At 42.0% G+C, this 9,341-nt stretch overlaps 1 protein-coding gene across 2 annotated transcripts in view; it reads left to right on the forward strand.

The window, feature by feature from the left end:
• The window catches only part of LOC309503372 (uncharacterized protein), a 149,730-nt gene that overhangs the window by 117,930 nt on the left and 22,459 nt on the right, over positions 1-9,341 (forward strand). The window contains exon 1 of one of the 2 annotated variants that reach the window (XM_082176175.1): positions 8,666-8,740. The exons of the other annotated variant lie outside the window; for it this stretch is intronic. The gene's annotated coding sequence lies outside the window, so the exon portion shown is untranslated. Of the gene's footprint in view, positions 1-8,665; positions 8,741-9,341 lie in introns of those variants that run through there. 2 annotated transcript variants of the gene reach the window in all.

Genomic DNA, 9,341 nt, shown 5'->3' on the forward strand with positions numbered 1-9,341 from the left:
TAAAGGCTTCAATATTCTCGAGAAAAGGAGTTTTCCCACAGCGTTTGCAACGCAGTACTCGTTCCCTTATCTCTAAGGGAACCGAGGTTACGTAAGTAACCAAGTACGTTATCGCACATTCACTGGTAGGGACGAAACATCAACAATATGCTTTACATTGACTATGGCCTGCCCATACTTTGACTACAAACTTGGTCCTCAAATCATTACGTATTTTGCAATACATGTAATGTAACTTCATAACGTTGCACTCTTTCTATAAGTTATAAATAGCTAGCAAGATAATAATGGTAACGTTACAGTATCTAAGTAATTATTCTAGCGATGTGTAATGCTAAATAAGGTTTGCTAGTACATTATTTCAGCAACATGACAAGCCAGTGAATTAGCAGGTTTCTATTGTTGCTTTGCACAGTGCGTGACATTTTATCTGTATGCTATGCGGCTAGAGCTTTGACACTGAGTCAATGGGCTCCGACGGGCTTGTTTATCGTTATCGGTCTTTTTCCGTTTACCTGTCTTTGTTGTATGTGCAGGTGCCACTCGAGAAATTGGCAGTTTTAGTTGTTTGTCCGCCATTAGCACAGCTGCGCGGCACACCGGCTATCTTGATTTTGAACAACTGTAGGCGCTGTGCGAGAGAGGGGGGTGATCAGCGCGTACACAAGCATGATTGACACTGCTAAGACACTCCTCCTGGCTCTGATTGGTTGTTTCTTACCGGGAGCGGTGTATTTCTGCAAATGGCAATAGGACCACTGGGAGGAGCCTGGGGAGCTTGATTTTTTCACAGATTATCTGTCTCATATTCTACTGTCAGGACATAATGACAGTTTTAACAAATATGTAAAAAATACATTTTTACAGAAGTTACCAACTGCAGCTTTAAGGCTGATTTATACTTTTGCGTCAGACCGAAGCCCGAGCCTCTACGCTATAGGCTACACTGTTTCATTTATACTTCTGCATTGTTGTCCCTGTTGACGCACAATTACACATGCAGAAAGAAGCCTGTGAAACCCGAGGGAGGCGTTCTAGACCAATCACAGCGCTTCTGTCCACATAAAATTGACGCATTGTTACATTTTGGGAGAGGTGCACGTCAGGGTGTGCTAAAGGGTATGCTATGTACACAGCCTACTCTGTAGCTACAGCGGGAGGTCGACACATAACTATAAATTGGTCTTTACTTACTGCTTGAGAATCAAGTTTGGTAACAGTTTATTTTATTGGCTTAATGACATGTTTCAGACAGTCTTGCTTAGAAGAGCAGAGTGTGGCAATTCTTACCTTTTTGTTTGATTTGATTGTACATTTTTGAATATTCTTTGTTTTTTTCGCCCTTAAGATGCTAGCGCACCTCTGAGCAAAGACCTGTTGACACCCAGTAAGTATTCATCTCATCGGTCACTTTTGTATTTTGTCAGGCCTTGTGAAATGTAAGAATATTCTGTTTTTCATGATTTCATCATAAAGCAAGAGGTCATGGGATTGATGGCTATTATTTGTTTAATAATTGTAAATAATCCTGTAATTTACAGGAAGCAGTATGCCATCTTCTCAACTCTGAGACAAATTGTGGGCGCTACGAACTGGAGCAAGGTAAAAAAAATAAAATAAAAGAATCTTACATTCTTTTATTTTTTTACTTTCATAAAAGCTTACAAACATTTTAAAGGTAAGATTCAAAGAATATGCTTTCATTCTCTTGTATAAGAAAATAGATCCGTTATAGTTTACAATCTTAATCATACATTTTGTTTCCATAGAGTAACCTCGCCTCATAACGAGGGCGTAACCTCACATTTACTCAGAGCTATGTCTGCAAGTCCAGATTTTCATGACGCTGATCATGACGACATTGTAAGTAACTTTTACTATTTTCTCCTTGTTTCATTTTACTGTGACTTGCGTTGTTTTTATTCATATCACTCTCATTTAATTGTTTTCCAGCTGCCTGTAAGACGTACTACGAGACAGTACGCAGGAGCTTCAGGTACAAACAACCAGATCTGGCATTGCAGGCCGAAGCTGTGAAGAGTTCAGCTCGGAGTCGAGCGAGAAGAAAGAGGGTAAGATTTTTAGTCAATGTGACTATTTTTCACGTGCATTAATAGATGTTTTGTGTCCATACACAGTGCATCACAGTACTGATTGTCTGTATTGGTTGTTTTTACAGCTGCTAGAAGCGAGACGGTGTGCTAGGTGAGGATGACGTGGGCATTTGGAAGTGCGCCACCATAGATCTGATGTCCGATGAAGTTCAACCACCAGCCAGGAGCTCACAGAGCTCTGTGCTACGCTGCAGTCGAGATTAGAGGCGACTCCTAAATACAGGGCGACGCACCACAGACGTTTTCAAAGTGGATCGAATTCAGAGAGAACGCCGCTAGTCACCTACAGCTCCGAAGATGAAAACAGACACTGAGCTTCCAATTTGTTGTGTGTGCAGATGATCTATGCTTTGTACATAGGTGTATATTGTTTTGTGTTTGTGCTAATAAAGCTCTTTCTTTGAATAAACAGCATGTCCCTGGCAAATTTTCCTTTCCTTTATAAATTCATGTCCTTGATGGTAATAATAGTGTAGTCCATAGGTTAACAATGACATGAATATACCACAGAATAGCATATTATGAATATAAAAAAATAATTTATATATCATAATTTATATGAATATTATAATTTTTTTAATTTATAATGAGCGAGGGTGACCAATAGTAACAGATCTGCCAACCAATCACGAGTGATTTTTCTTGTTTAAACCACGTGGGTTCAACCAATAGTGAGTGAGGAAATTCAAGCCTTTCTCTGGCGGGAGCTGCTATTCATATGGTAATTAGAGCCATTCACACCTCCGGCGCGAGCGCTCTGCATACGTCATGGTTCGTTTCCGACAATATTCAGCATAGACGAACGCGACGTTCACAGGCTGTAAATTGTCGTTAACTGCCGAAAATTAGGGAGATTTACGGCCGTTTACGGGGTCGGAAATCCCAATTTTCATGCAGTGATGTTTATGTGACCATGCCTCGGGCTGAAGAGATGCTTGCGAGTTATCTCTCTCATATGGACGTTCTGTTCTCGCCTTCTGCCCTCTTCGGCGATTCAGTGAATACGGTTGTCGAGAGGTTTCAGGAGGCGAAGAAACAAGCAGCGACATTTAAAACCTAGCTTCTTCCTAGCTGATGGTCCCACAGAGTGCAACAAAAGCAAAGCACTTGGGCTCCTCCACAATCAGGGAGGTCTGGGTGGCGGTCGCATTCGAAACCTTCCAATGATAGACAAGATCAGGGGACTGTCATCATCTCGAAGAAGGCTTCAACTAAGAAGTAATCCTGATGCAGAGGCCATCAGACTTCTGAGGGCAGTCCCCTCCGGGCAGAAACAGATTCCACCTCATTACACGGTGCCCGTTTCTCTTCGCCGCCCTCTAGGTCCGCAGTGCTGCCAGTTCATTTGTTCCCTGCCAGTTTGCTGCTTTCCAACGATCCTCCGAGGAAGGTTGTAGAACAGTCACTGCCGGTTCGCCGTTTCAGGGCGCCAAGGTGGCTGTTCGACCAATACCAGAGGCCAGTCTCGAGAGGCTGGTCCCCTTAGCAGATTTTCTGGCAGCGTGGAAAATACTGCCAAATATATCTCAGTGGGTCCTGCTTACAATAGAAAAGAGTTACAGAATTCAGTTCAGTTCTCGACCGCACAGATTTCTAGGGGTCCTCCCTACGGTGGTGGACCCCGAGCAGGCTCTGGTTATGGAGCAAGAAGTACATAATCTTCTGTGAAAGGAGGCTATAGGAAGGGTTCATTCTCCCAGCTGGGAGTCAGGGTTTTACAGCCAGTACTTCATTGTTCTAAAGAAGGATGGAGGGCTGCGTCCTATTCAAGACCTGCGTCAGCTAAACCACAGGGTTCAAAAGCTTAAGTTCAAAATGCTTACACTCAAACAAATCGTGTCACAGATTCAGTCCGAGGACTGGTTTGTCACGATAGATTTGAAGGATGCGTACTTCCATGTAGCCATCCATCCTCATCACAGGAAGTTCCTTAGGTTCGCTTTCAGGGGCGAAGCCTACCAATATCGGGTTCTTCACTTTGGCCTAGGTTTATCACCCTGCACTTTCACGAAATGCGTGGATGCAGCTCTGGCTCCACAGAGACTCCAGGGCATTCGCATGTTGAATTATATCAAAGACTGGTTGATTTTAGCTCAGTCCGAGCAGATGGCTGTAATTAATGTCTCTCAGGGTAGTATATATAAAGTTGAGGCTGAGGCCTGGGGAATGGAGCCTTCACCCCGAGGCGGTGAAGCTCCTATGGGAGAAATTCAGTCAAGTACAAGTAGATCTATTTGCATCTTCAGAGACAACTCACTGTCCCATGTGGTTCTCCCTCACGCATCCAGCTCCCCTGGCTACACCTGTATGCTTTTCCTCCGATATCTCTGCTCCCGGGAGTTCTGGAGAGGGTTCGCCGGTACGGGGCCCGTCTACTATTAGTAGCCCTGTACTGGCCGGCCCGAGTTTGGTTCTCAGACCTGGTGTCCCTTGTAACGTAAACGACTCGGGGTAAATGTGAATTAGCTCAAGACTATAGGGAATATTAATATTTATAACGCATGGTCATAATTCATAAGTCGCATGTACATTTATTTTATCAATTATCGAGATTACCTTGTTCTGTACTGTCTGATCATTACAGTTAAGAAGGGGTATCCCTTTTAAACTCCACGAAAGTTTTATCTTCTGGCCGCGAATATCAAACTTTCTGAGTTTATGAATTAAAACTACTCAAGGTAGTCAATATCGAGCTTGTAGCTTAGATCTTGAAGTTTCATTGACTTTTATAAGGTGGGTTTTCAAACACAGAGACAATTAAAAGTATAAATGGGTTTATTAATAAAATGGCACACACTAGAGATTATATAAACTACAAACATAAACGTACGTAAAAATGCAAACACCAATAAACATTTAACCGAACAAAAACATGAAATGAAAGAAAGAAAGAAAGATATAGAGGGAAGATAGAGGGTAACTTAGTTCACAGACCTAAGACCTAGACACCTGGAACAGCTTTTATAGGAATCAATATACTTGCGAGTTGTGGTACTCTTTCAGTGTGATGCTGAAAAGGGGACGCGCGCGTGCGCGTGTCCGGCTGGTTTGCGTCTAGCTTTGTCTTCTGGGTCGTTTCGCAAAACGATGTAAAGGCTCACTTGAATTTAACGTTACCGAGAAAGTTCAGATTCGTCTCCCGGGATGGGAGAGGCTGGAAATCTTAGTTGCAGAGACGCAGCTACGACTCGAACATGTGCTCGCTCGATGGAGAAGGCCAGGGCCTCCTCCAGATGTTCCTTTGGAGAAGCGCTGCGCCGAGGAAGAGGGTCCAGAGAAGTTGGATGAGTTGAGAGTGGGAAGAGAGAGAGAAGAGAAGGTTTTGGACTTTTATCAGTGTCCCAGGTGCCGTCCCCTCCTTCGTGTAGGACGAATCAGCTGTCGAGATTTTTCGAGCGGGAAGATTCCTTTGTCCGGTTAGACACGCCCACTCGAATGAGTCATGATTGACTTTAACTGGAGAGGATTTTCTCCAGACATATGAACTTATAAAACAATGCGCATCACTGAATTCTGTTATTGGAATTCAACTCCGTTAGCTGGAGAGGATTACAAAGATATCAAAAATAGAATCTAGGCGTTGTAGCCATGCAACGATACATTATTATGCATTTGTATAGGCAATAGCAGTTCTATTAAGGTCACAAATAGGACATATGCTTTCCTATGGGTTACACACACCTCTTAACACACAAATATATATATTTAGTACCTTTAGGAGTGACTTTATGGGTAAAAGTCCTTTTCTGAAAGGGGGTTTCTGTTTCACAGTCCAGAGTGTGTTTGTATGTGTGTGTGTGTTGGAATGTTGCGACCCTGTTATCTCATGCATAGGGCTGGATAGCTCTGTGGTCAAATTTTATGACCTGCCAATGAGCTCGGGTTACGGGATGCGATTCTACTGGGAGAACATTCTTCAAAAATACATTTCAGATCCAAACACTCGAAGATCATAACTGTATGATCACAACACATTAATCACACATACATACAGGAAATTCAGATACCAGTCTGAGTTACACACATTTTAAGTTAAACACAAAAGGATGTTGGTGTGTGTGTGTGTGTGTGTGTGTGTGTGTGTGTGTGTGTGTGTACGTGTGTGTGTGTTCTGGAATGTCACGAGTCTGTGAGGTTGTAAAAGTCACAGGGAGTCCAGAGCTGAAATGGGGGTTTTAGAGGGGATTCTAAGAAAACAGGGTTTCCTTATGTGACTCAAATGTCCCTCGGGGGAGCCACAAAGATGCAATTTTGACCGTTCAAGCAGACTTGGAGATCAGGATTTACTAATTTGAACAGCATGTGACCGCATGTCATAGTCATTGTCGTTACACCCTTCTAGACGGCTCTCTAATGGAGATTCTGATGAGGAGGGACCTATTGTCCCAAGCAGGGTGCACGATTTATCACCCTCGCCCGTAGTTGTGGAAACTGTGGGCCTGGCCCCTGATGTGGTCTCTGAGACTGAGGTCGTGGAGACCATACTATGGTATTTTTTCTGGACTGGATTACATTTTTGCTTCTTTTTTCAATTTAATGCAAAGATTGAAATCAAACTTCCTTTGTGTTGTGTAAACTCTTAACAACAAAATTTCCCAATTGTAAAATTGCAAATATTCTTGAAATATCTGTATCTAATAGGTTATATCGCCCACCTCTACTGCTTACCACACTCTTTTGGGTGGTGCATCATTAGGGAGAGATCCTCTCATTTCTCGTTTTCTTCATGGCACTCTGAGACTGAGGCCTTCACTGCGCACTAGAGCACTGGCTTGGGATTTGGCCTTTGTGCTTGAAGGCCTGGCTTTGGCTCCCTTCGAGCCTATTGAAGAGGCTTCAAAAAAGTTCCTTACATTAAAACCTTTCTCCTTGCTATTTCTTCTATCAAAAGAATTGAAGAATTACAAGCCTTATCGGTTGCTCCTTCATGCCTAGAATTTGCACCTGGTATGGTGAAAGCCTTCCTTCACCCTATTATGTCCCTAAGTTCCAAACTATTGTTGCAGGTCCCATTATGCTGCAGGCCTTCTGTCCTCCACCTTTCTTATCATCAGATCAGGAAAAACTTAAGGCGAGACACGGCAGGCAAAAACATAGTTTTTTTTTTTACTGGTCAATTTTGAGATTTTTGGATATTTGTCTTCAATAACTTCTTTCAGACTGTGGTGAAAAAAAGTCTGAAATACACATCTTTATTTTATCAACAAAAACATCAACAAAAGTTGTCGTTGTAAATCAGCCCGCTGATCCGCGATCTCTGTCTGCTCTCTGTCATCACACTGGAACCACCACTGGAAAGCTCTCTCTCTCCTGTACAATGCTGTCGGATCCAAATATGGTCATTTCCTTTTTATCAGCAACCAATCGTGAAAGTAAAAGAGCTGAATGCACAATCTCATTGGCTGATGATAAATCTTTAAAGCCCGTTTTCTCAAAATGACCTTTCTCTCATACTCCAAGTTCGAAATCTCCACTTCAGTAGCATCTATATACACCAAACTTTCCAGTCTTGTACCTAGTTATATTATGAAGACATTTACAGAGGGATTTGTAAATATATTATTCCTAGCCTGATTTATATAACATTTTATTCCAAAAAACATGGCGAAATTATTTTTTTTTTTAAGGCTATTGACAGTATATTCTGATTTACAGGATAACAAAAGTAGATATCCATAAATCCCTCTGTATTTTTTTTCCCATCTAATACGTGAACACAATGAAAAAATATTTTTTTAACCTGGCTTTATCCAATACTCAGATTTCGTTTTTTAAATATATACAAATTAGCGCATATTTAATTAGATATTGCCTAATTTGCATATTTAAACATTAAATTACAGAAAACTTGTAATACATTTTTTTCTCATCTTAATGTAGGTAATCAACTGGGAAAGTTTCATGGTGATATCTGATAATTAAACATTTTACCCTATTCACCTGTAGTGTCTCGCCTTAATCTGCTATGCACTGTTAGGGCTTTGGATGCTGTGGCGAAAGTCAGATCAACTCTTTCTCTGTTTCGGGTCACCTAGAAAAGGGTACACTGCATCTAAGCAGAGAATGAGCAAGTGGGTGGTTGAGGCTATCACACTTACTAATGAAGCGGCTGGTCAGCCTTCACCTATGGCTGTCCGGGCCCATTCTACCAGGAGTATGGCTGCTTCAAAAGCTTTATTGTCGGGTGTCTTCCTTCATGACATTTGTGATGCGGCAGGCTGGTCCTCACCTCACACATTTGTGAGGTTTTATAACTTGGATCTAGGCTCCACTCCAGGGTCTAGGGTGCTTGTATCTTAGTGTGCGCAATGATTTCACATAGACAGGCATTGGTTATTATGGCGTCATGGGTATAGTTCCCACAGCGTCTCGACGCAGCTCGAGTTCCCTTGAAAGGGAACGTCCTCAGGTATGTAATCCTGGTTCCCTGAAGAGGGAATGAGAAGCTGCATCGCCCTGCCATCCTCCCTGCTTGCCCGTGATCGACTTGCTTCAGCCTATAAGAAGCTAGCGCAGTCTGTTTCTGGGTATGCTTTATAGTTTCCTGGTGTGTCACCCACCTATGACTTTTTGTCACACCATTGGACTGATTTCACACGTGCTTCATGACGCAATCACGCAGGGGCGTTCCCACAGCGTCTCAATGCAGCGTCTCGTTCCCTCTTCAGGGAACCAGGGTTACATACGTAACCTGAGACATTTTGTCAACTTATTCAGATTTACAATGTAGTTGGTTGAGGTGTGTTCATTTACAGTTGGAACTAAACTCTGTTGAACAAACTTCAAGCTTCAATGTGCTGAATTGGTTTATTCCTTGCCACTTTCTGGCTTGCTTAGTTGGCGACGCTATATATTTAGCAATATTATTGATTTGACAGCACTGACACTATTGGATAAGAAATAAACTTGAACTGATCTGAACTGAATGATGACCAATGTTTTCTCCAGAGCTGTTTTATAGATTAATTTAACTAATTTCATAATTGATTAACATTACACAGCTATTGAACTGAACAGAATGAACATTGAACTGATTTCAGCTGAACAACGATACTATTTTCTTTTTAGTGCTGCTTTACAGCAGAATGGAATTGTTTGCATCCCTGAATCATTATTTTACTGTTTTGTCACTATAAAGCTGCATTGAAACAATCTGTATTGTATAAAGTGCTATATAAATACAAATCAATTGACTTGATTGGCCCTTGAGCTTCTGTTTTCCATATT

The sequence above is a fragment of the Leuciscus leuciscus genome (genome assembly GCF_965113295.1).
Source record: "Leuciscus leuciscus genome assembly, chromosome: 7".
NCBI lineage: Eukaryota > Metazoa > Chordata > Actinopteri > Cypriniformes > Leuciscidae > Leuciscus > Leuciscus leuciscus.